Source organism: Mchenga conophoros, linkage group LG14, assembly GCF_057382185.1.
Source record: "Mchenga conophoros isolate Kocher_MC1m ecotype Shallow Benthic linkage group LG14, M_conophoros_male_GT1.1, whole genome shotgun sequence".
Taxonomy (NCBI): Eukaryota; Metazoa; Chordata; class Actinopteri; order Cichliformes; family Cichlidae; genus Mchenga; species Mchenga conophoros.
Genome location: NC_140539.1, coordinates 13,550,357 through 13,572,307, shown reverse-complemented (window position 1 = coordinate 13,572,307; position 21,951 = coordinate 13,550,357). Strand labels below are relative to the sequence as shown.

The following is a 21,951-nucleotide window of genomic DNA, read 5'->3' as shown; positions in this document are numbered from 1 at the left end:
GAATTATCTGTCAAAGATGGAGGGAGTAATGATATGGTGTGGGCCTGTATAGCTATCAGTGGAACCAGGTCAGTAGTTTATATTGATGATGTGACTGCTGTTAGAAGTAGCTGGATGAACTCTGAAGTGTCTTGGGCTACACTGCTCAGATTCAGCCAAATGCTGAAAAACTGACTGGACAGCACAACGCAGTGTGAGTGAATAATGACCCAAAGCTAACCGCAATCTTTCCCCCCTAAAACTCCTTGAATTAAAGCTGCACTTCAGTCACATATTGATTGTTCGATTTAAAATCTGCTGTGTTGGTATACGGACACTATATCCTAAAAATTCTGTGCACCTGACAAAACTGATGATGCTTGATTTCATTTAGAAACAATCAAACCCCAATGAAGCGGTGAATACTGAAACTGCCTAGGAGTTTCAGTGGCTAAAGGTAAATTTCTGTTATGGTCTGTGGCTCAGTATCCAGGGAGTGTTCGGGTTGCCCTGGTGGCCACGCCCTCAGGTTGGGCCGTCACCATCGCACCTGCATTCCATTCCAGGCAATTACTGGAGGACTACTTCTCCCAGTGTGGACGGCTGCTCCACGCCAGACCGATAGTCACCCCTTAGTGGTCACCGTCCAGCGTTTGAAGCCTGCCACCTGCCTGTTTGTATGCCAGAGAATACCTTCAGTTTCCGTCCCTGCCTCCTTGGATTTTCTCCCACGGACACCCTCCCCTCCAATCCCACTGTCTGACTCTGGTTCTTCCGACGGTCCCAATTACATTTTCCCAGGGCATTTCTGTTCCTGATTTCCTCGACGTTAAGTTAGATCTTTGTCTCCCCTCGTTGTTCCTGATCTTTTCTGTTAAACCAATAAACCTGTACATAGTTCCAGAAGATTTGTACTGAGTCTGCTTTTGGGTCCCCGCTATGTGCGTGAACCTTGGTTCATGACACTTTCAATGAGTGTAATGACCAAATGGGAAACGTGTCACTTTGTAAAGTCAATGCCAATTAACGATTCACAATAACGTCCTTTCAGGTTGTGCCTTTGTGTCACATGAGCTAAAATCTCTTTCATGCAAAGGATATAATGACAACATAATTAACGAGGTGCCTTTTCAGACTAATGAGAAGAGCTTGCTTAAGCTTTAATCAGATGTTTTAATAGTCCAGTCAAGCTAAAAAGACATATGATGAAGCATCCTAATGACTCTGATGTAGACTTATTGAAGCATTAAGTGCTCAACAAGGTTAGCCAACATAAGTGGGAAGAAGTGACAGTACATTCGTTTTTAAAGTCTAAAGTCTAATTTGGTGTCATCCTTTGCTTCATTACACAAACACTCACTACTTATTGCAGGTTTCCATGCAGTGAATCAAGTTTGATTTTATAGCCTCGCTGCAGGTTTCACCAGAGGTCACAGCAGACGGGAAGCAGACTTTTTCCAGGCAGTTCAAATGTTCAACCACTTCCTCTTCTTTCTTTACGCATACTAAAACCAGAGTAGATGATGAGCCAGCACTAGCTCCTTTGCCCCCTCTTTCCTTCTCATCATGCATTCATCAGATCATTCAGTCTGTCTCAAGGCAGAATGAGTTTTTAATGTGAAAGGCAGGGTCTGACTTCTCATCAAATACTTATATAATATTATTCATAGTCATATTTGAACTCATTCTTATTGTAACCAGACAGATATGGCTATATGATCACATGATCATCCTGCTGATGACTTAACTCTCAGCCTTATGCAGGTTTATACTGTATATTTTCATGTATGAATACATACTTACAAATTATTAAGCAGCCATTGTAGATAGCAAATGGACTGCCACTTATACAGCGCCTTCCTACTCTAACTAAACGTTCAAAGTGCTTTTTAGTACAAGCACCATTCACTTAATCATACACACATTCACACAAGTGCTCCCTCACACTGATGCATTGGGGTAACTGTGGGTTCAGTATCTTGGGCGAGGATACTTCGATGTGCTTTGACAAGCCCACACACGTACATGAAACACACACACACCCAAACCAAATACCTCTGTGCTCTGAGGCAACAGTGCTAACCACCTCACCAGCATGTCACCAAAGTTCTCAATTTTAATTTAAATCTGTACTTCAGTACAAGCACTTATGCAGATGTTCAAAGATTCATTATACCTCTGGTCCTATTAATGCCCATCCAATAACATTGTGTGCTGTAAGGTTAACAGTACTCTTTGTCATCATCAATGATACTGATTGTGGCTGCTTTACACAAAATTTGAACCTCACTAGTATCTCTTTGATAGATTTTTATTTAACCACTGCTAACAAAGAAAAATCCCACGATAAATACTAATTAAACTGCAAGTGAGACTGCTAATCTATTGTGGTATCATGCAGATTATCTTCTATCTTGTTTTCTACAAAAGAAACAAGGCACCAATAGCATAGCCCGTTTCTAAAAATGTCTCAGTTGCTCTGTTGTGCATATACATGCCAACATGTGTGGTAAGTCAGAAAGGAGCCTATCAAAGCCATATAATTGCTTCACCCACAAATCAATAGGCTTCTGTCTTCTGTTGCAAGGTGACTGAGGTACTGATGATACCTATGAGTCCATTTGGTGCTCACGAGTAATGCTGTATAGGGAAAAAAACAACTGAACACACACACACAGAACAAATGTTCGTGTATTCTCCTCACGTGAGTGCATATACTGTATATTCTGTATACTCCCATGTTACAAAGGAGCTTCGCTGTCTTGTTTAAGGCTGATATCTGTACAGATGCTGTTTGTCAACCTGCGTTATGCCTGACTGCAAGTCAGCATGGCAAATAGTAATAACTGTGTTTTCAATGTGGCTGCATTATGCATGGATACACAAGTGCTTGTTCACAGAGCAGCGTTTGATGTTACATTTCCAAGTTTAAACTCAGAAGAAAACAGAAATTTTTGAGGCTGAAGGAGCAGAAAGGCTGCACGGAAAATTGATTTTCTGCTCATGTCTTTTGACACAAATAATGCGAGGTCAGTGCAGATCAAATCAATTTGGTCCCTGGAAATAGTGTATAATTAACTGTTCTAATTAGGAATGGCACAGATGACAGGTTGTAAGATGAAAGAACAGCAATGCTGGTATAAAGAGGGAGACAGACAAAATAGACAGTCAGTGAACTACCATATAGACACTGCAGAAATATCAACAAGAAAAAGGGAAATTGAAAAGACCAGTTTAATACAGTAATGTTGGTTATTTACTGTGGTGCATGCTGTCTTCTTTCAAAGACTGAAAGGCAGTTAAACTAAAGCTCTGTTTATGTCGACACATGTTCAAGACGTATTTGTACTATAGTGTTTGGTACGTGTACAGTATATTCAAAATTTAAGAGGCAGTTTAGAGAATAGGCATATCCAGTTATCTCTCTTGGGAAGCCCTCTTTCAGTCTCTCTCCCTGCAGCTGTTATGTGATGCTAGAGTCTCATCAATAAGGTCATGTTGGAAAGGTGACTTTAATTGAAAATCGAAATGCCGCCACTCTCAGAAAATAGCACATTTGGCCCTTTAATGTTATTAGTTGCATTTTGCCTTTATGATTTATAGCGGATCTAATATGTTTAGATTTTTTCCTTCAATAGTTTTCTTGGAAAAGCTGAAAAAAGAAAAGAAAACAAGTCATTGCAAAAATAGACTTTCTCATTATAGTCTAATTATTATTATGATCACAAAATCTGGCATTACTATTACTTTTCCAATAATGAGCATACTTTTTATGTACTACCATACAGGTTTCATTACATTTGCAAGGTTACGTAATACAATGCAAACTAAAGTATCCTTTGCCATAATGAGCTCAGTCACCCTGTTTTCTTTAAGAAACATCAATGGAAAGGTATTTTAATTCCACAGTGCTTCAATAATGTTGAGGTATGGGCTCCGGGGAGGCCAATCCATGACTGAAAGTATTCCACTGTCTGTTTTTTTCTATCCATGTAAGCTTTTACTTCACTAGCTGTGTGTTTGGGATCTTTGTCGAGCTGAAAATTAAGCTGTTACCAATCAAATGCTTTCCAGATAATATGGGTCAAACTATAATGGTACCTTTCTGAGTTTATAATTCCATCAATTGTGATAAAATCCAGCCCAAAACCATGACAGAGCCTCCACAATATCTGACAGATGGCTGTGTACACTCACTGATGAGCCTCTCTTCTGAACTCCTCTGTTCTTACTGATGATAATTTGAACCAAAAACTTCACATTAAGGTTTATCGTTCACTGTTGCCCCTCATTTTCAGTCCAGTTCTTGTGTAATTTGGCATAATTTGTAGATGTAATTAGAGAAATGAGAACAAATTATGCGTTTATGGGAACGGCTGCTAGTAACGACATGCCTAAAGTTACATAAAGATACTTTGTTAAGTTGTCTGTTATGTCAGATCAGAGCTAAAGGTCTCGATTAAACATAAAATTCAATTAGTCTGTAAATGGTCAGGTACAAGGACTGGACTGAAAAAGAGTGAAAAAAGCAGCCAAAGGAAAACTCTGGCTTTAATTTAAAAAAGTCTGCCTTCTTGGAAACAAAATATAAAGAAATGAAGGGTGAGTCTTTTGCACAGTACTGTATATTGCTCATTCTATTCCACGTCCTCTCAGCTGTCCTGTTCAGAGAAAATCCTGTCTTCAAACCACAGTGATGCACATTACATTTACTGACTGCTCTTCGCTCCATCCATCTCCATCTTCACTACATAATACTGTAGCATGTTATTCCAGCTAAATTACACTCCATATACTGCAGAGGAAACTGCAGAGTGCTGATTGCTCCTACTGTACAAACAAAGTTAAGAAACAAGGCTGTCAGGCTTAAAAGCATCTCTACAGTGAAATGTGCATTGCAAATAATGAAGCCTCTACATTCCCTATTGTGATGACAGTGACTCAGTTCGCGTCTCCCGTGCAACATGCGGAGCATGTCTCCAAGACGCGTGACACAAAGAGCGAAAAGAAAGATGTGAAACAGTCCCTATTTCTGTATCATGGCTGACTCATCAATTGTGTGAGCTTTTAGCTGGGGAGCAAAAACTCTCAGTGAGCTCTCGAGTTGCTGCTCCACAAGGCGGACTGGGTTTTGTTCTATTATTTCTTGAAAAAGTGTGATCACGCTCATTCTCTGATCTGACAAACACTGTGTTTTTGTCTAACTTTAACAGTAACGCACACATACAAACACAAAGGCTGTGACAGTTTTAACAGCTGGAGATGGAAAAGTAAAATATAACTGCATGCAATTTTGCGCCGATAAGAAGAGGAATCAAATCACCAACAGTTAAAAATGACTACGTGCTATATAGGCGAGCCTGTATCATCAAGTACATACTGCATATTTTTATAGTAATTTCTATGTCAGCATGTACATTTACACGCTCTTTATTTTCTAAATGCATCTTCAATTAAATGCCATTGCTGCCTGCATGAAATCGTGTGGTTGAATGATTTCTAGTCCACATCGTGCAAGGATTTTATCACACTTAAATATCAGAAAAATGAAAGTTTCCAAAGTTAATGATTCGACTGCAAAACTGAATTTACTTTTTACATGGGAGACATTGCATTTGAAACACAGCTGGCAACCATTTCACTCAGATTTAAACCGAGTGGGAGTATCCCCCCGTTTAAATCTGGGACTCCCCACCATTTGACCTTAGAACTGAAGAAGCTTCTCGGATGAGAGGTGAAACGTCTTCAAGCAACTTAAAGAAGTCCAGACACTTTTCTTTGCAAGCTCCTTTGACTACGATGACCTGGATGACTGAGAACCTTCACAGACATATTGGTGATTATAATTGGTCTGAATGTGTAAATGGGAGAATGGTTGTGTCTCCCTCTGAGTCAGCCTGGAGATCTGTCCAAGGGCTACCCAGCCTCACACCCTATGACAGTAGGGATAAGCTCCAGCCTCTGTGACCCTGAATTGGATAACAGGAAGAAGATGGATGGTTGAATGGATGCTAAAAGGTCTGAGGAGACGGGACACCAGGCAGAGATTGATAGCCATGACCCTAACTTTCCTAAATGGACAGGGTTACAACAATATACCTGATGTTATTTGAGAAATGGGCTTCCCTCAGTGAAGGTTTGAATGGCAGTTTGAAGACATGTGAACATACAGACACATACACTAACATGTGCACACACAATGCTACGTTACTTCCATTTAAGGCAACATACAGTTTGTTGATCATAAGCAATGGCGGCCGGCAACGGTGACAAAACAAGCTGAAAGTCCAACAAGGAAATCTGAAGAATGTGGAAACCATATCAGATGTTGGGATGTTAGGACTGTGACCTTTGTGTAAAAAGACTGAGAGTCCTATTAGGAGAACTGAATGTCTATGACACAAAAACTACATTTTAGTGAAAATACACGGTTGTACTTCGACACACTCTCCACCACATACAGTGTGCGGATTCACACAAGATTCACATGCACACCTAAGTTCCCAGTAAGAACTCTTCCATTTGCAATGCGATGTGCAATTTTCGCAACACCCTGCATTGCTCTTTAGCATTCAAGCCTCACTCCTCTCTCCTGGAAGTCTTTCCGGTTTCTCCATACTTATTTCTTTTACTTTTTTTGATAACCAAAAAGTTTAGATTATGTTGAAACTGTCTTTGTTTATGCAGTCCTGATTTTAATTTAATCTCATGGTCCTCCGAGTGTCATTTTGAGGACACGTCAGTGTTGTTGCAGAGCATGAATTGCTGTAATTACTAGAGATGGCACGATACCACTTTTTTATGTCCGATACCGATACCGATATCATAAATTTGGATATCGGCCGATACCGATATGAGTCCGATATAGTGTTTTTTAATCAACAAAGCTGTTTTTTAAATATCTTGCTGCATTTTGTATAAGTTCATACTCAAGTTTAAAACAACAACTACACTAAAGCTATTCTGTTATACCTGTATGCAAAAAAAACGTTTCATAGTTCAGCAATACTGATCAATCTAATAAACTTAAACCTACACCATCCTCCCTATTCTGGTATTTTAAAGAGTACTTAGCGTAAATATTAAGCAACCTAACTAATAGGGTTCCAACTCCCAGCAACAACAAAAATAAATAAAAAATAGGGAACCACCCCTCACGCTCCATCTCATGATGCTTAACCGACGTAATCAACCTTAATTTGATGCAGTGTGAAAAAAAATGCACAGAAATCAATTATTTTTCAAGAAATATTAAATAGATTCAACATCTTTCTTCAACAAAATTGCAGACTGCACAGATGGTACCTTCACAAAGGAAAAAGTACTATAGCTTACTAGGGTATATATATTAGACTTAATAGTTACTATATACAGTAATTGACTTCTATACATTTTACATCAAATTAAAACTTTGGGTGTCAGATAATTATTTATTAAAAGCTAGACATTTTAAATGAGAATAAGAAAGAAAAGTATGTCTTTGTGCCCCTTTTCCCTGTTAATGCCCTATCGGCCCCCCTGGCTAAACTTTGCTAGATCCGCCCCTGCACAGTTACCAGCGTCAGCTACGTAGAAAAAGATCCTGGTGTAGAAAGTAATATTAAATAAATTCTAACAACAGCTGATCAAGCTTAAACGTGCTGCTGTTGTTCAGCCGCTGGTTTCCTCTTTCTGGTGCAAAGTGGGCCAAAAGCAAACTACAGACAAGGACTCGCGACAGAAAAGCCGATCAGCTGATCATTAAGCAGTTTCATGATTGAAGTAGCAGCAGGAGAGCGAGAGGAGTGCTTGTTAAGCTTAACGCAGGAATGCTTTACAAACATTCAGAGATGGACTTACACACTTGCTTTACTTCTCTCGGGATAACTTTGTCGGAGATGAAATGCCGGGTTGCTAGCGAAGCTCCAAATGCTATCCAGACCACGACAGGTCCCGCATGCTACAGCCGCTCTATCACGTGATGCATACTGCTCCGACGTGCTAACGTTCTGAGGTGAGTTACGGCGTGTTGCAAGTTTTGTGAGGTGCTTTCGTGATATTTAATGGATCGGATTACATTTTTTATTTTTCTCCGATATCCGATCCAGTAATTTAGGTCAGTATCGGACCGATACCGATACGTAATATCGGATCGGTCCATCTCTAGTAATTACTGCAGTTTGTTTGAGCGTGCACATGAAACCTCTCTTCATCTGCGTGGGAAAAGACGGGCTCAAAATAACTTCGGAGCTAATTTTTACTTTATTCCTTTCCCCCCCAAAATGGCATGATCTCCGCACCTGCAAGTAGGTGAGAGCTTTGAATTACTTCTTTTTTTGAAATAAATAAAAAAAATAACATAAAAAACTTTGATCTGCTGCTTTTGATTTGAGCATCATTAACTGTTAACAGCATGAGCTATATAAAAAAAATAATAATAAAAAATAAAACAGCATGAGCTATTAATAGTGTTTGTCTCTGGGTTGTGTTAAAAGGAGAATGGATATAGGGATTGGGCAGCATGAGTAGAAGATTCACAAACCGGCTGCATTCATCATTAAACAGTCTATTCCCGAAAATCTGGGTGAAATCACACACATGGGCCGTGAAATAAGCAATCTGCAGGGGATCTCTGGAGGCCTCACACTTACAAAGAGGCTCCCTTTTAATGATGGGCTCATCCATTTTGGACAAGATGCCAGGACTGGATGTTGATAACTCGTTTTATGTATTGGCTTCCATATACAATTACCACTCAGTGACTTTGGTTTCACTTCACTTAGCCTCACTATATGGATTTGCTGTTGAAGCAGTGGGGAAAGATAAGGAGACTGGCTTGCTGCTATTACTGAAACACAAAGCTTTCGCTCTTTTCTACATTGATTAAACAGCAAGTTTTTTTTTGTTTAAACTATGTCATCACAATGCTGTGCCACAGAATATGTATACTACTGGGTGAAAATTTAGATCCAACCACCAGCAAAGATCTGGGTAATCTGCTGTGGGCTCCCTATCGTGGGTGTGCCTACAGAAAACACTCATTGCCCCCCTTATGGGTTAACCCACTGTCATTTTGCCCCTCGGGGCCCATGTTGTGGTTTTCTGTGCGAAATCTATAGTAGGTTAGTATTTATTTTATTTATTGTCATTGTCAAGAACAATGAAATTGCGTTTGGGGCTTCCATACAACCCAAAAAAAAGAAGAAAATAATAAATACCCCTTAAAACCCAAGTGTACATATTTAACCCAGTGTGACTCCAATGCAATAAGACAATCCTTAGCAATAATGTTCGTAGAAATTCAGACAAAGACCTGAGAAACATGACAAAATACAACAATGCAACCCATTCAATATTATTGTACTGTGAGATATGATATCAGATATGATAGTTATCTATTTAAGAAAGAGGGGGGGGGGGGGGGGGGGCAGGAGGGGGAAGAGAATAAAGATATGATGCACCAATGCAGACCAGTTCATTGCTATTAAGAAGTTGGATATGGTTATTGTCCGTGAGAGGGGGGCAGAGAGTTCAGGAGCCTCACAGCCTGTGGATACAGGCTGTTGGCCAGTCTGGATGTTCTGGCCTGTATAGACCTGTACCTTCTCCCTGAGGGCAGCAGATGGAAAAGGTGGCGCGCAGGGTGATGTTGGTCCCGCAGGATACTGTGCACCCTCCTCAGACAGCGAGTGGGGAAGATATTACTGATCTCTGGCAGACTTGTTCCAATAATTCTGCCAGCTTCTTTCACCACCCGCTGGAGTGCTTGCTGATCGGCCTTGGTGCAGCTGGGGAACCACACTAGAAATCCATACGTCAGAACGCTGCTGATGGCACAGTTGTAGAAGTTCAACATCAGAGATCTGGGCATGTGTGCGCTCCGCAGTCTCCTCAGGTAGTAGAGGCGCTGTTGGGCCTTCCGTACAACTGAGGTGATATGGTTGCCCCAGGACAGGTCCTCGGTCACAGTTACCCCCAAGAATTTAAAACTGCTCACCCTCTCCACCGCCTCACTGCCAATGAAGAGAGGCAGATGGTTGTTATGACCCCTCTTCTGGAAATCTACAATGATCTCCTTGGTCTTTTTGGTGTTTAAGACCAAGTTATTGTCGTGGCACCATGACTCTAGTTGTTGCACCTCTGTCCTATAGTTTGTCTCATCATTGTTGGATATAAGTCCGAGCACTGTAGTGTCATCTGCAAACTTAACAATGAGATTGGACGCGCAGGAGGAAATACAGTCATGGGTGAAGAGAGTGTATAGCAGAGGGCTCAGAACACACCCCTGAGGGGCACCGGTGTTGACCACAAGGGTGGAAGAGGTGTTCTTACCCACTCTGACACTCTGTCTACGGTTAGTGAGGAAGTCCACAATCCAGTTGCACAGAGAGGAGTTAAGTCCCAGTTGGTGGAGTTTGGGACGGAGTTTGTATGGCCGGATGGTATTAAAAGCCGAGCTGTAGTCTACAAAGAGGAGCCGTGCATAGGTGTTCCTGTGTTCCAAGTGCTTCAGTAATGTGTGCAGCACTGTGGCGATCGCATCCTCGGTTGACCGGTTCTCCCTGTATGCAAACTGGTGCGAGTCCAGGGATGGTGGAAAAGCAGCTCTGATGTGTTTAATGACCAGTCTCTCCAGGCATTTGGCGGGAATGGGGGTGAGTGCCACAGGTCTGAAATCGTTCAGACATGTGACATTTGACTGTTTTGGGATGGGAACGATGGTTGCTGCTTTGAAACAGGATGGTACCAGTGAACAGGACAGCGAGGTGTTATATATAGAGGTGAAGACGTCCGCCAGGTCCGCAGCACAGTCTTTTAGCACCCGGCCCAGCACTCCATCCGGCCCGGCCGCCTTCCTGGTGTTAATGCTCCGGAACACACGCCTCAGCTCATGAGTGCTCAGGACCGGAGCAGGGTCGGTTGAGGGGAGAGGGGACAGGACAGGGTCGGTGTTCTCCCTGTCAAAACGGGCATAAAAGAGATTTAGATCCTCAGCCAGAGTAGAACTGTCGGCTGAGGGTGATGGTGTTCTTCTTTTGTAGTCCGTGATAGCCCTGATGCCCTCCCAGACCTGCCTTGGGTTTGTGTTGTTCTCAAACCTGGCCTCGATACGCCTCCTGTGCTGCTGCTTGGCAGTCTTGATGCCTCTTCTCAGGTTGGCCCTGGCAGCACTGTATGCCTCCTGGTCCCCGGATTTGAAAGCGTTGTTCCTTGTTCGAATAAGTTGTTGAACTCCGTGTGTCATCCAGGGTGGATTATTAGGGAACACACGGAATCGTTTCCAAGTTGTTACATTGTCCACACAGAAACAGATGTAGTCCAAGACAGTGGAGGTGTAACTGTCCAATGCGACACGATTGTCAGTGTCCTGCACCTTGAATACATCCCAGTCTGTGCAGTGGAAACAGTCCTGAAGCATCGGAATAGCATCCTGCGGCCATGTTCTCACGGTTTTGGTTGTAATTCCAGTGCTCTTGATCTTTTGTGTGTATATTGGGTGTAGCAGAAGGGAGAGATGGTCTGACAGACCCAGGTGGGGATAAGCCTGGGCTCTGTACGCATTCGCCATGTTGGTGTACACCTGGTCCAACGTTCTATCTCCTCTGGTAGCACACTTCACATTACGGTGGAAATTGTGAAGTACAGATTTCAGGTCCGCGTGGTTAAAATCCCCAGCCGCAATAAAGACACTGTCCGGGTGTGCTACCAGGCTGTTATTGATGCTGCTGCTCAATTGTGCTAACGCTAGCTTAGCATTAGCATCTGGTGGAATGTAAACAGCGCAGATGTAAACGGCAGAAAATTCCCGAGGGAGATAGAATGGACGGCACTTTAACACCAACAGTTCTACCTCTGTACTGCACAGTTTTTCCGTTACCGTGACGTTCGTGCACCAAAGGTTGTTAATATAGATGCACAGCCCCCCGCCAGTCTTCTTACCCGAGTCCGCAGACCTGTCGGCTCGATAGGCGGTGCGGCCTGCTAGATCGATAGCCGCATCGGGAATGACGCTGTCCAGCCAGGTTTCAGTGAAAATCATGCACGAACAGTTATTAAAAGTCCGTCGAGTGGCGAGAGGTTTGCCCACAGAAAACCCATACATGGACTCTAAAGGGCAAAACTGCTGTGTTTGCACAACCACTTTGGGCCTGTGTGGGATATATGTGAATTTAATCAACACATGCAGCCCCACAGTCCACCTACATCTACCCACTGTGGGTTTGCTATCACATTGTTCATGATAAGTAAAAGTAAGGCAGGTAAAATCTGCCAAATCAACTTTAGTCACCCCTTGTAAATAAGGAAGCAGCCCCCTCCCCCTCCCCACACCAAATGGTGGCCAGTAATATACCATGGGACACATGGGTATTCGAGTTTGTGGACAGGGCCTCCCGTGTTCTACAGACGGCTGCAGACATGCACTGTTGTACCGGTAACCAAGAGTTTGTGTTTGTTAAATAGTTTATTAGTCTCAGTGCTGGTGATTTCCTGTTTTACTTTCGTAACCTTTCATCAGTCTGTTCCCGTGTCATCCGTACTTGTCTCCCTATGTCCCCTGTCTAGTCTTCTCGTCTTCTTTTAAGTTAACCATGGTACCTCCTTCAGTCACGCCTCCCCTTTTTTGTTCCCCTTTGTGTTTCCACAGTCCATATCTTTATGTGTTTGCCTTTCTCTCTGTGTCACGTTTGTATGTCTCAGTCTGTCTCAGTGTTAGTTTCCTGTGTTCTTTTGATAGTCCCTCATCCCAAGTGTGCTATGTTCAGCTTAACTTCTCTTGTCTCCTTTGATTAGTGTCTGCTGTGCTGCCACCCGTTTCCTGTTCCCTAAATGCCTGCATGCATTTATATATTGTCTTAGTCTCCCTTTTGTCATGTCGCCCATCATGCTGTGTGTTTCTCTCATGTCATATTCTCCATGATTAGTAATTCCATTTCAAGTTCCAGTGCTCTCTGGCTGTGATTTGATTTAATTCTGCATCTGAGTCCTGCATTTGGATCCACAGCTCTGACTGCCTACACAGTCATAGGACAGCTGAAGGGGTAAAAAGTGACATTCACTGGTGGCATGATATTCACCAGACCAGTAACAAAACAGCCCTGTTAGCTAATTGTTTAAAGACAGAAATTCATCCTAGCATGGAGGGAGACACGGGTATAGGATGGATATTGAGGATGTATTATACATACATTATACATGCATCTATAGCCTCATCAAACCCACAATAGATAATCATCTTGGTATATTCAAGACAATCTGCAGGGAGAGAGGACCATTACTTCTCTATTGGAAAGAGCAAGCGAAGTGTGAGGGGTGGGGGACGGAGTTTAATCTCCTTTTTAAGCCTGGTGAGTCACACTAAGAGGAGCAGTTGTTGTTTTCTTTATTCCTGAGTGAAATGCAGAATCCACTGGGAGCAAGAAAAGCCCATACTGACCTTTTGTTAAAAAGGCATGCCTTTTGGTTTGCCTTTCCCTCCGGAGCACTCATGCAGGCGAGGCAGAACCATATCTCCCACCTCAAGCCACCCCTCCTTGTAAGAAAAAAAAAGACAAGGTGGACAATAAAGAAATTGAATTTCTTTTCCTGGCTGACTGTTGTGACAGGTGGTAATTTTTCCTGTACAGACTCATACTGAAGGGAAAATATAAATGCTAAAAGCTGCGATTACAGAAGTTTCCATATAAATGCATATAAAAATGTAGCTCACTAATTGCCAAATTAGAGTGCCAAAAAACATCTCAAGTTAAAAGGGAACAAAGGACAATTCATAGACCATTTAAATTAAGTCTCCCATTTGTCGTTCTCAAGTGACTGAACAATGTCCTATCACAGAGCAACGATTACGTATCATCCATCAAGTGTTGTGGCCAAGCAAAGCAGACAGATTGCAAAAGGATGTAATTACCAGAATTCTCATTCCTATTTAACACTTCATTTGTCACTTCTTGTTGTGTAAGTGCCAGAAAACCTGTGTACTGCAACATGCTGTAAAACTGCACAAACATAAAGGTTTCGATGAGTTTGCTTTTGATGGCTTAACAAGAGCTAGCTTTTTCTCTTGACCTGTGCTACAAACAAAGTGGCTCATCTGCTGCACAAGTGATATATTACTTTGTTTAATCACCATATCTATTTAATTAAATAATATCGATTGCACTGGCTTCCTTTACTTTGGCACTCCTTTGCTACCATCTGAGCTGGCAAAGGCTTCTTTAAACTGTATAAAGCACAACACACAGTATAGAGACGTCTCACTAATAGTGTTGCTGCTCTTAAGCCATGTATCCTCTGCATTAGCAGGATTGTTTTGATTTAAGTCACACTTACAGGAGTGCTGAGAAGGGGGTAGCTATAGGGGTTGTCACTATACCAGTATTTCAAACTTGATACTGATATGCAGGAACATACTCTATATCATTTTCAATACCAGAGGGGAAAAAGACAAAATTAAGAAAACCTTTTCCCCCTTATTTTTCTGCTTTCTGGTTTCCTGTACACTTTTCTCAACTGCAACCAGGGATTTTGACACACTTTGACTTGCTTCAAAGACACAAAGAATTGTGTTATGTCTGTCTATAAATGAGCAGGATTGATATCATTTGTTGTCTAGATCTAAAATTAAAGTTAGCTTTTTGTTATTAGCCACAGCTGCTACCGTAATGATAACAGAAGGCTAATGCAGGTAATTGCTAATAGCTAAACTAATGTTCACCATTGTGCTGACAAGGTTAACATTTATGATAATTGTTTAATATTTCAATGTTATTAAAACAGGAACTTTAATGACCTTATGCAAATTTTCATGAAGACTGATTCACCAGGTTTACAGTGCTGCTGTTTATGTGTATAGCTGCTAGTAGTGGAGAGGAGAGGCTGTGTGCTGTAGAGCAGTGTGAAGTTGTGCGTCAGCTGAAGGAGGTGAAGACTTGGTATCAGTATTCCTGCAAATGAGTATCTAATGCAGTATTTTTTAGTATCAATTAGTACCAGAGTATCAGGGTTTTTTGACAAACTGCTCGATAGATATACTGCCCACAGTAACGAACAGGAAAGAAAAAAAACGAGTACTACTTTGTTTTCAGACGCTACACATGTAAAGGCTAATTTAGATCATGGAGCCCTGCTCTAAAAGCTGACATAGATATAATACTGTATTGAAGCTGGATTTAAAAAATAAGTGCTTGAAGTTAAAGTTTTAAAAACAAGTTTAGCACCATCTTTCTGCCAGTGCAGACCGTTATGTCATGTGGTTGGTTGGTAAGTTGCGGCTAATAGACCCACATTAGCTTATGTTAGCTAACGAGTGACAGAATCAATAACTCAGAGAAAAATAACAATATTATAACTAAAAGTCACTTTAAGGAGATCACATCTGGCCCTTGCTGCAACAATGAGTAAGAAACTGAGTAATTTACTGTCCATAAATTATGAAAAAACTATGAAAAAAATAAACTGTAACTTATTCCAGTATGGACACTTTAATACTTTCATATCTGGGCTGTTAATAGGAAGACATGACCGGTAGCATTCTGACTTTACAATAACACATCACATGTCATTTGACAACAGGAGCAGGTGCTTTTAAAATGGGGATATGATTTTGGCCAGGACTGGACTCCATTGTCCATCCCTCAGTTAGGCTGTGGTGCCAGCGGCGGATTATCACCGTTGACAGACCAAAACTACCTGCACAACAGAAGTGGAGACTTCAAATTGAAGTCTTTGACTGGCTAGCCGTTTTCCTCTAAATTTACGGAAAGCTAAACTCCAACGTGCTTGTTTAGTTTATGCTAAGCTAACCAGGCTAAATATACAGAAATGAAAAATTAGAACAAGCATTTTTCTTTTCTTTTTTTTTTTGACACAGCATCTACTGAAATGAAATCCAGATTAATCCTCACAGACAGCTCATTCTGAGGTTTGCCACGAGACAATCTGTCTCAGCTGCTCCTCAAAGGAAAACCACAAACTTAATTTCATTTTTCATCAGTCTACATCAGCAACAGCATTCAATAATCGTGTGAGTGGCATGTCTTATTAGTGAAAATGCAACAAGTGGAGCCAACGCTGTAAAGCACTTGTTCCTAGCTCCTTCGACTGGAGCCAGAGGCAAGGCAATCTCCTCCATCGCAGTGAAAGATTGAGCCATGGCTTTCAGAGACTGAGAACACACTACAGAGGGAATCATGTATTCATGAAATTTTATATATCGGTGTCGTTGTGTCATTTCTGCCTTTTAACTGGTGGCCAGTCGAAAAAAGGTTGGTTTTTTTTGTCCTCCACCCCTCAATCACACAGCGTTTCCTCTCTCCAAATGCAATTTAGACGGAGCTGTGGTTGGAGGGCATTAGAAATGAACTCCTCAGAGGCCTTGCTTAGGAAATGAAATTGCCTCGACTATGGCCTTTTGTCACGTAACACCACAGTGCATATTAATGATAGGTGGCAAGTGGTGTGGCACCGTGCTACAGAATTCACACGGCAACAAAAGTCTAATCAGCCTTTCCACACATTCACTGTCATTGTTTGTTGTGTTCTCCATCTCTTCCCTGATTGATTTCTTATTAGCTCTTTATTGACATTTACTGTAAGGGTCTACAAGAGCCAGCTGATATTTTAGTTTTTCATGGGCACCCTATTTGCATTTTTTAAAATAAGTACATTCAGGAAAAAATGTTAACTTCAACTTTAATCCCGGCCCTTGTACAAAGCCAGTGGATATTCTAGGATCTGCTTGTGTCTGTAACCCTTTTGTATATTCCCCATTCTGTCATATCCAAGTCAACAGTATCCTTGGCCTCCATTGGTATTTGCTCCTAAAAGTTTAAGATTAGCCTATCTCTGTGTCCCAGCTTCAATAATGAATGGTTCCCACGTCATCGCTACCAGTGACAGAACTTTATTGGCATTATACGCCTTCTCTTTCTGGTATTTTTTTATGCCCTGCGTACACATTTAGTCATTACCTCCTTAATGACTTTTTAACTTAGGCTTGCTGAGAAAATAATGACCAAAAAGCTACAAGCTATTTACAAAATTGAATGAAAAATCAGTGCCATATATCACTGGTGGCAAACTGTAATTCATAAACAAAAAAAGTGGGGAGACAAAAAAAACTAAATCCTCCGCTTGCTTCAGAGGATGTGGTTGTTAATTCACTACCAACATGGTTTGACTCAGTCAGGTTTCCAGCAACAATCAACGCAAGTAACAGCGCTGGGGTTTTTGCTCATATTGCACCACGTCACGACTGAGCACACCAGCAACTAAAGCAATTTGTCAACAGTGGATGTACACTGCGGGAAGCTAATGCAAACCAAGCTAGCTGATGTGTAACATTAAATAACATACATGAGTTCACAAATAGTGAAAGAAAATTATCTTTGTAGATTCCAAACAAAATGATTTCTGCAGACTTTCCAGGAGGGGAGTGCCTCTCTGAATGTGCCAGTATTATGCATGCTGGCGCAGGAAACATCATTAATATACATCTAATTACTTCCATTTAATGAATGATATGTAGGTCGCCGTTTAAAATGAAATGTCATAAAATCGCAAATCACACTGATTGATTTCCGAGCCAGGAGTGCAAAACATGTTCCATTTACCATGTGACTTAATAGAAAACAGTAACAAACAGCTAATTCACATATTTACATGTTGCATGTTTTTCATTAAATTGACTGGATTTCTGTCAATTGTTTGTTTATTAGTTAACTGTTCGTTTCCACTCACCTGCCACTTCATTAGGTACACCTATTCAACTGTTTGTATTTGAGAAACTGCTGGGATTTCTTCTCACAATCGTCACCTGTGTTTGCAGAGAATGCTCCAAAAAAGAGAATATATCCAGTGAGCGGCAGTTCTCTGGGTGAAAATGCTTTGTTGTGGCAATAGGAGAATGTTCAGACTGCCTTTAACTAGTAGGAAGGCAACAGACACTTAAATAACCCCTCATTACAAACAAGATATGTAGAAGTGCATCTACGAATGCTTAACAGGTTGAACCTTTAAAGAGAAGCGCTACAGCAGTAGAAGACCAAACTGGGTGTCTCTCCTGTCAGGAAACTACTGCTAGTGTTGATGTGGGCTCACTAAATCTGGACAACAGAAAACTGGTCTGACGAATCTCAATATCTTCTGCATCATTGGGCTGGTAGGGTCAGAACTGGTTTGAACAACATAAAAGCATGGATCCATCCCGCCTTGTATCAATGCTTCAGGCTTCAGTGGTGGTGTAAAGGGTGGGGGATATTTTATTGGCACAACTTTTCCCTCTTTAGTGCCCAAAGTAGGAATGTTTCCAGCACTTCTTAATTCTTCATCTATGCCATGAAGAATTAAGGCAGTTCTGAATTCAAAAGGGTGTTCAACGAAGAGCTACATATCATTAAGGTGTACCCAGTAAAGTCCTTCATAAATATATATCTTTAGAAATGAGAAAAACCTGCAAGCTATTCAGGCAGGGATCTATCCACCCTGTGTCATACATGTGACTCACTCTCATCACGTCATATACCAAACATCTTGAGTCTACGTTAAGCACAGTTTCCTGCCTTTTTGTCTGATATGCCAGTATTACTCCTGTCACGTATCACTAGCTGCTGTTTGAACTCCTACATAACCTCAGAGTCCTCCCGCAGGCTGCGGGGGGAAGTTCACTCATCACCCCAACTTCTTTAAATGCATCATATTTGTGGAGAATGATGAGCTTGATGCCAAACTTAACTGTATTCTGTTGCTTTAGCAAATCAATCATTTAAAACATGAGTTGTCTGACTGAACTTGATTTCAGTGTACAGAACAAAGCCAAGCTATAGTGAGTTTTTTCACCAGTTTTCATCAAATGACAATATAAAGCTCTTAAATGTCAATACTGATACTGGATACAACAAAAGAAAGAAAAATATGTCTTTCAAAAGCTCAGTCAAAGGGTCTAAAATATAATTTGTTCAAGATTTTTATTATAGAGCTAATTATTGATGAAAGAATAAGACAATAATGTAATGCAGGCTGAAACAAATCTTCACTGTGAGCCAGGTTCCTGTCTACAGGTTGCATGGATGGACGGACAGATGAATTTTTATTATCTCACAGTGCAGTCTGTCTCTACTTTACTCTGCTACATTACGCAGAGACAAAACTGAGAAGAAGAAGAAAAACAGCGACGAGAGAAAAATAAAAGATAAATGACTGTGGCCCTCAGTGTGAAATATGAAAAGTATATCATTTCTGCCTCTTTCACCTGCTCTGTGCAGGGAAATGCTGCAGAGAATGAAACTCATCCACAAACCATACTTCCCTCATTCGAGTTCTCTCAAGTCTTGAGAAAGAAATGAGAAGAATACTATATAAGTACATCTCCTATAACACTTTTAGGGATGTTTTTTCTTAGATTAAATTTATGATCACACAGATTCCCATGAGAACCACGGAAAAAACTGAGAGCACACATTCAGACTAATGCTGCATTCTGATCCATTCTTTCAAGAGTCAACTTTTCTTAAACTAAATACGCTTCCTTCTTTTAGTTTCTTCTAGCCTCCTCTTCTGTTTTGCTGTCAGGTTTGGTGAGTCCTTATTTTCTGTGCCTAATTTTTACCTCTATGTCTCATTACCCCACATCCCTGAAATCAAGGCAGTTTTATATTTCTTTTGTCTTTTTGCTTTTAGATCCATTTCCTGGAAAACAAAAGTACCTTGATTGCAAAACGGATCCATCAGACTCGACAACCAGAGATTATGAGTTGGAGGATATCATAACAATTATTATGGTGGGCTGAGTTCTCAGTGGAATATGTGGAAGGTTTTCAGACCAACACTCACAGATTTGCCTCCCTACGCTGTTTAGTTATTGCCCAGCTTCAGGATTGTGTTAATGCCACATCACCTCCTTTCACCCGCCCAGGTCCCATCTCCCCCGTCACCTGCCTCACCAACTCTCCACTGTCCCAGGCACCATTCCCACCACTCCATACCACAGCAGCCATGTTCTGTCTTGCCTTTCAGCCTCATCATTGTCAATGTTGCCAGATCCAAAGCTCAAGTACCAGAGTCCTCTTGTGTTTCGCGGCTGCTTTGACAGCTACTACATCTAGATGAAGGTAAAAGTGTCCCATTGGACTATATTTTACTAGCGCTACTATTTGTTTTACTGTTTATCTATGATGCTGAAAGAAAGGTGAGTGTTCCTTGGTAGATGCTATAGTGGTGTTAACATACTGATGCTGAAAAATGAAAATCCCTCTGTCAAATACAAACACATGCAAACAGGAGTGGATGATGTGTGCATTATTTGCTTGTGTAATGTGTCCCAGAGTGTTAACACTGCCAGGTTGTGAAATGCAGAGGAAGAAGACAATCATCTGACAAAACAATAGCTGGAGATTAGTCTTTAGCTGAGGACACGTGGTGGGTTTCATGTTGGAGCAACAGCTCGTCACAATGCTGTGTTCGGTTTCCTTTGCTTTCCTGGGATCACAGTGTTGTGCGCTTTGACTTTTAGGCCCTGAACTTTGTCAGTTCCATAAACTCACAATGACAAATAATTTGCTGGATGTCAGAAGCTGAGTGTGCAGCAGCCAGGAATGAATGGAACCAGAATGCTGGAGAGGCAGTGCCAATGGTTGTTATTGAAGATCATAAGTGTCCTTTTCAGGTTGTGTGTGTGTGTTGGAAAAATCAAACATAGAGAAACAAATTTTAAATGTATTTATCGGAATAAATAAATTTATATTAATAAAAAAAATCATCTTTTTTTTACACTAAATAAACTGTCAAATCATAAACAAAGTGATCAGCACATACAGGTATTATAAACAACATTACATATTAGTTAAGCTTCTGTCACTGCCTTCTTGAAGTTTAGGAGCGCCTTAAAGATTGAGATGGCTGATTAGATTAACACTTAACCGAAGGCAAATGTGACAGGTGTAAAGCTGTGTCAGTAAGAATTAGATATGATTTTCTACAGCAGTGGTCTCTGCGGTTTAAGGAAGGAAAGGAAAAAGGGACCTCAAGGTGATCACTTGAGTGCTTTTGAGAGTCCGGTGCTAACACAGAATAAAGTGAGAGTAGCTGAGAGCCGTGACATGAAACACCTCAACTAACTACAATATGGTTTCAGTGCCGGGGCCATGACCTTTCCTAATGCAGTGTATGAAAGTAGCCCTCATGAGTTGGCAGGCCAAGATTAAAAATCCAATTGTGTACAAATGAAAATGTGTAAGGCAGAGAGGTAACGACGGTATGTGTGAGGGAGGGAGAGAGAGAGTGAGACAGTAGTAGAATAAGAGAATAAAAGAATAAAGTGTTTAATTTATCACCAAGTGAGAAAAAAGCCCATTCATCTATAATCCATTAATCTGGAACACTTGTGAGAGCCCGATTCGAGTCTCTTTCTCACTGACTTATGACAAACTGAGCAAATCACTGGGAGCAGAAAAAAGAAGCACCGAACAGGCGGCACAGCCCACACTGTAAAAAGTACGGCCCTGCTCTCTGCTCACACATGCAGAGGTGCATTTGCTCTTGGTGCCAAGAACATGCAAAATGGCACTTCTTTACCAGGATCAAGCGGACGACACCAAGCAGCTCTGATTTCAGATTGTTTTTAAAGAAATTAATGTCAATGTTTGTTTGCCAAAATAGATACGGTTAAATTTGCTTGATAGTAGCATTTTTAGCACTGTAACAAGCGAGGCAGTGTTTTAAAAAAAATTACGTCTCAGTAGCAAGAATGTAAGTTTTTCTTGGACAATTTCTCATAGAGCCATATGAGTTTGGAGGGTGCTAACTGTGATAAATTAGAAAACACTTTGGAGGCAATTACAAAAAAAATGAACAATGGTGACAAACAGCTACACAGTTACTGAAAATACTCAGCGCAAATCTATTTTATTCATGCAAAGGATGCTGAGAAGCTCTTTGAATATTGTCACACTTCTACAGTACAATGGGCATTTTGTATCAGCTTTTAGGCACAGTCTTTCC

At 41.1% G+C, this 21,951-nt stretch overlaps 1 protein-coding gene across 3 annotated transcripts in view; it reads right to left on the bottom strand.

Annotated features, from left to right (window-relative positions):
* sphkap (SPHK1 interactor, AKAP domain containing) overlaps window positions 1-21,951 on the bottom strand; it is a 128,290-nt gene that overhangs the window by 93,899 nt on the left and 12,440 nt on the right. For all 3 annotated transcript variants that reach the window (XM_085245391.1, XM_085245394.1, XM_085245395.1), the window contains exon 2: window positions 13,394-13,489. The gene's annotated coding sequence lies outside the window, so the exon portion shown is untranslated. The remainder of the gene's footprint in view (window positions 1-13,393; window positions 13,490-21,951) is intronic.